The sequence below is a fragment of the Octodon degus genome, unplaced genomic scaffold (assembly GCF_000260255.1).
Source record: "Octodon degus isolate 3935 unplaced genomic scaffold, OctDeg1.0 scaffold00092, whole genome shotgun sequence".
NCBI lineage: Eukaryota > Metazoa > Chordata > Mammalia > Rodentia > Octodontidae > Octodon > Octodon degus.
Window position 1 is genome coordinate 2088705 of NW_004524668.1, and position 5315 is coordinate 2094019.

The 5315-nt window shown below is 38.2% G+C and overlaps 1 long non-coding RNA gene across 1 annotated transcript; it reads left to right on the forward strand.

Annotated features, from left to right (window-relative positions):
- The first annotated feature begins 1326 nt into the window (after window positions 1-1326).
- On the forward strand, window positions 1327-4850 carry LOC111818455. Its single transcript, XR_002822434.1, has 3 exons — window positions 1327-1419; window positions 1799-2167; window positions 4762-4850. It is a non-coding gene; the product is annotated as an uncharacterized LOC111818455 (long non-coding RNA).
- Window positions 4851-5315: the final 465 nt, after the last annotated feature.

Genomic DNA, 5315 nt, shown 5'->3' on the forward strand with positions numbered 1-5315 from the left:
TGGATTGAACTCAGGCCCTTGCGCTTGCCAGGGAAGCGCTTATTCCACTGAGCCATCTCCCCAGCCCCTGCTTGGTGTTCTTGAGTACTATAGTTTTATTTGGTTAAAAAAAATTCAACTTAGTGCTTCCCTATCTTTTATGAAAAATGATGGCTGTAACTTTAAAAATTGTAATCCTTTCCTTATGCATATGCTGTTATTTTTACTATTACTGTTGTTCCTGCTGTAGTAGACTTGTAGGCTACATTTCAATCTTCCATGTTCCTGAATCATCTTAGCCTTTTATCAACACGATACAGCCTACTTTTGAGAGGTGGGAGAGGGTATTTGAGAATTATACTCAGGGAATGCATGCTACTTTTCTGGCCCTTTTTATTAATTGTTTTAAACGTATTTGGTTGCTTCAGGGTCTCACTGCGCAGCTCAAACTGCGCAGTGAGCCTCCTGGTTTTCAGCCTCCCAGGCTCTGGGATTGCAGGCATACTCCCAGATTCTGGCTGGCTCAGACCACCCTGGGGACGCGGCTGTTGCGGGAACTGCAGTCCCTCGACTTACCTAAGCAGGCGCTTTAGTCCACTAAACTAACTTTTTTTTTTTTTTTTTAATGGTACTGGGGATTGAACTCAGAGCCTTGTGCTTGCCAGGCAGGCACTTATTCCACTGAGCTATGTCCCTGGCCCTCACTGAGCTATCTCACAGACTCTTACTTTTATTTTTTTTATTTGGAGACAGGATCTTGCAAAGTTGCCCAGACTATCGTGGAATTTGCCATTTGCCTTGCATTTGGGTTGGGATTATAGAGATGCACCACCATGTCCATGTCCTTTCCAGTTGTGTGTTTTTTTTTGGGGGGGGGGAGGGTTTTTTTTTTGTTTTGTTTTGTTTTGGTTTTTTTTTTGGTTATTCTGTTGGCAGTGCTGGGAATTGAAGCCAAGGCCTTGGAACTCCGCTGCACTCCCTCCTAGCTATCTAGCTATCTTACCTAGAGACAGGGTCTAGCCAGTTTTCTCAGGCTGGGCTTGAACTTGTCCTGCCTGACATTTCTAGAGAACTGGCATTTACAGGCTTACACCATTACTCTAGCCAGGCCTTTACATTTTTGTACGTTAAAGTTGGCTCTTAATGTTGAGGTTCTAAAGGCTCGTCTGTTTCAGGTTAGCCAGGGCAGGGATATAGTTGAGGCCTACAGGTACACTGTTAGTGAATCCTTCTATAGGCATGAACATAAAAATTTGAGTTCCTTTTATGATGTTCTAGGTCTGAAGATTTACGGCGTGAATTTGGCCGCTATGGTCCAATAGTTGATGTCTATGTTCCACTTGATTTCTACACGCGACGTCCAAGAGGATTTGCTTATGTTCAATATCCTTTCTTCAGATGACTGATTAGTGAGGGGTGAAGTTTCAAATTCAAGTTTATGTAAGTGGTAACATCTAAAAAGTAGTATTTTCGTCCTCTAATAAATGTCTGTGTCTTCAGATTTTTGAAAATTCTGACTCACATTGTTCTTACTATTCCATTAATCCAAAAATAGTTAAATATTTGAATTCCCGTTCATGTTGCTGAAATGCTGAAACGCAAATCAGTGATTATAATTGATTTAAATTCGAATTCATTTTGGTTGCTACCACCTTTACTGTAAGTCAAATTAAAAATTAGTATGTTCTTGTGCTTAGCAATTAAAATTTAGTATTCTTGTTTGTTAATTTGAATCACTTGATCAAAAACAATTGTATAACAATGAGGTAAACTTCTTTAATATTGTCCCCTAATTTGCTGTCCTCTGTTGTTACCTCAGAATGTAAAGCTGTACAGTTATGGCGACCCCAGAGAGAAAGCATGAAAGAACCTTTAGAGTAGAGTTCAACACTTAAGGCAAGTAGACAAGCCAAAGACCTCTTAAGGATCTTAAGGATCAGGCTTGAAGAGAAGGGAGAGTTTGGGAAAAGAAAAAATAAAGAAAAGCTGGAAGAAGGACAAGCCTAATGGGAGACAAAGCCTCGCTTTATCTACAGAGGGGGAAAAGGTTGTTTTTCAAAGTTAAAGATAAAGCCATCTGTCATATTTGGCCAAGCATCTCATGACAAGTCCTTCTGACAAGCACTTAAAGAGTTAAAGGTCAAGATGAAGTTGAATGATGGCCAAGATTAAAGGAGTCATACCTGATGTATCCTACAGAATAACTATTTTCTTCTTCCTTTTTTTTTTTTTTTTTTTTTTTTTTTTTAATGTTTTGTAAGCAGTTAATTTTCAAAATTATTCTGGTTTGGTCTAGTGACAACCTGTGACTTGATTTATGTGGGCTTTGCTGTTGTGATTGTGGTCTTGTGTAAATGCACTTTTTCTTAGCCTATCAAGTTAAATTATAGTAGGATATAACATTGTTACGCTTAAATTCAGCATATTTTGGTTTGGTGCAGGTGGTCAGAGACGCTTGAAGTAGAATGAGGTTGTAGGATCAGGCCGCATATCCCCGTAGAAAGGGAATGCAGGTGCGTGGACAGGATCTATTTAGAAACAGCTTTGGTGTTTTTGCAGGGTCAGAGCCATTTAAAATACCATGTAGATTTTTAGATGGCTGCTGTGAAAATACACAAATTTCTAGCTTCTGGCGCTTAGCTGTGTGTAGCCTGCTGACAGTGGACTGCTTTAGCACTAATAATCAGTTGACCTTGAATGGGTCACAGAAGGCTTTCTTCCCTGGTATAGTATCTGATCATGATCTATGGGAAATTGATTCTTGACCTAGTTTCAGATGACAATACTTCCTCCATTCTTTGAGATCATCTTACAAAAACAAAGATTTGGGCTGTGAACCTGAGGCCAGGAAAAATCTTGCTGTTTAAATTCAGTGAATCTCTTGAAACTTTTCGGATTAGTAGAGTTCTTAAACTAATAGGGAAAAACCAAACAATGACTTCTACAGGGTCAGTGATCAAGGACAGTTGTGGGAATTAGTTACCAAATGTACAGAGAAGGTAATAGTTATATCTGGGTCCTAGCTTACAGTGTTACCTTGTTTGGAGTGGCCCCAAACAAAGTCAGTAGTGTGGCTTGTTATAGTTGAGCTAGCAAAGGAATCTAAAAGAGAGTGATTATTTGTTGTATGTGTTAAATAATTTACAGTGGTCTTATTAAACTAGTTTAAAAAGGAATGTTACAGGCTTATCAGTTGCATTTGTGTACAAACCCTAAAGTACAGTTACTCCATGACTATCATCAAAGTACTTGGCTGGGGTGAGGGAGATGGCTCAGTGGAATAAACACTTAAGGGCCTGAGGTCAATCCCTGGTTCCACCAAAACAAAAAAACTTGGCTGCCCCTACTGCTGTCTCTTCTACTTAAATGTTTGTAGTTGGTCTTCTGTTCCTGTATCTGCTTTAACAAGTAAAGTATAGAACCTTGCCATCCAGACCAGGTTTGTCTTTGAGGGCAGCATCAGTCTTCCAGCAGCCCTTTCATGTTGAAAGCCTGGTTAAGATTTAAAAAAAACCTCTTCCACTTAATCTACAAGTAATGACCTCAAGAAGAGAGAGCTAGAAACCTGCTATAGTCCATAATTCTTTCTGGCACAAAAGTGGGAGATCTAGTAAGGCCAGCATAGATGCTTTGTCTACAATAAAATAGCACTTACATCAGTGTTGAATGTGTCCACCTGAGGGTGTTTTCTAAATCAGCTGTCTAAATCTACACTCTTTATGTTCTCAGATTTAAGAAATAGAGGTGAATAAGCAGTTTTAGGAAAGACTTTAAGTTCGTAGTGAAATTTAACCTAGCTCCTTTTCTATACCTTTTATATCAAATTGCCTTGAATGTGTTCTTGGTTTCTGTTTGAATAATTGTTTTAGCAAAGAAGTGGTGCTTGGACAGAATAGTTACTGTAAACCCAAGGGTTCTGATAGTAATATTTTTAGGATGAGGGGAGGACAGGTTAGCTTAGCGTTTCAGATCAAAAATTGCCAGCAGTTTTTGCTTTAGGCTGGTAAATACTGTTGTGTAGAAACCAATCTGAAAATCACTTGTTGGCAGGAAGCTGTTTAGTATCTTGTGTGTCTAGGGCTTTCCAGTCTAGGAGTCCTTACATGGTCTGTTATTTGTGGATAGCATGCTATTCTGGTCTGCGCATGGATGTAATATGCATTTGGCATAGTGTTTGCATATTGCTTGATTATGTCTTGATACCCACAAGTGGCTAGCATGCTTGTTTTCTGTGCAGTGAAAGGAAGACAGCTACACAAATAACAGTATTAGATGTGTCTGAAAAAAAAAACCAAAACAGCAAAATAAACTTGACGTTGATGCTTTCATCTTTGTAAGGTAAGGCATATGCTGCTTGCTTACACAAGAACTATTGGTGGTGTTTTTTTTTACCCCCACTTTAAACATATATGAAAATAGTATTTTAAGTTTTAAGAAATTTTTGTTTTAGTACCCAACCTGGAATTAGCTGACTTTTGTCTTTTCTGTCTTGTTTTTATAAAGTTAGTTCTTAAAACTCAGGAATATTTTTTAATAGGATAATTGATTTAGTTCTAACATCTTAATACAACTCTATTGGTATGTTTTCTAAAACATGCCTTTGGGAAATCACAAGTATTTTTATGCTATGAAGTGTTAATGGCTGAATCAACCATGTAGTAAGTATAGGCTGGTTGATTTTTCTAGAATAATTTTGGGAGATTGTAAATTGTTCCCAGATTTACCAACTGAACTATTCATTTGTCAAAGTTTGCAAAAATTCCCAAGCCCCTTAACATTTAGCACATTTGAGGATGTTCGTGATGCTGAAGATGCTTTACATAATTTGGACAGAAAATGGATTTGTGGACGTCAGATCGAGATACAGTTTGCACAGGGGGATCGGAAGAGTAAGTACTCTTATGCCTACTAATGTGTATGATGTATCATTTTGGAACGATGTTCTGGGATGTCTCTGAAGTCTACAATTTGGATTTGTTCAGATTGTTTTTAAGAAATTATCTTGAATACTTTAGATTTTTTTCAAGTAGTTCCCAAGGTTTGCAGATACTATAGGTGTAAAGAGTTTGTGGAGATAAGAATGCCTGAAAAGTGTTCAGACTACAGAAAGTTGGTCAGTAATGTCAGTGGTAGCATATTTAGTATAGTGGGAATGTGGTTGAGAAAAAGATACTCTATAAAAGTTTTGGGTCTCTGGGACCATTTTTCTTCAAAAAGATCTTCAGCCAGGAACAGTGGTGCATACCTGTTTTTTTTTTTTTTTTTTTTTTGAGGACAGGCTGGGCTACATAGTGAGTTCAAGGCCAGCCTGTACTACGTTGCAAGTCCCTATCTCC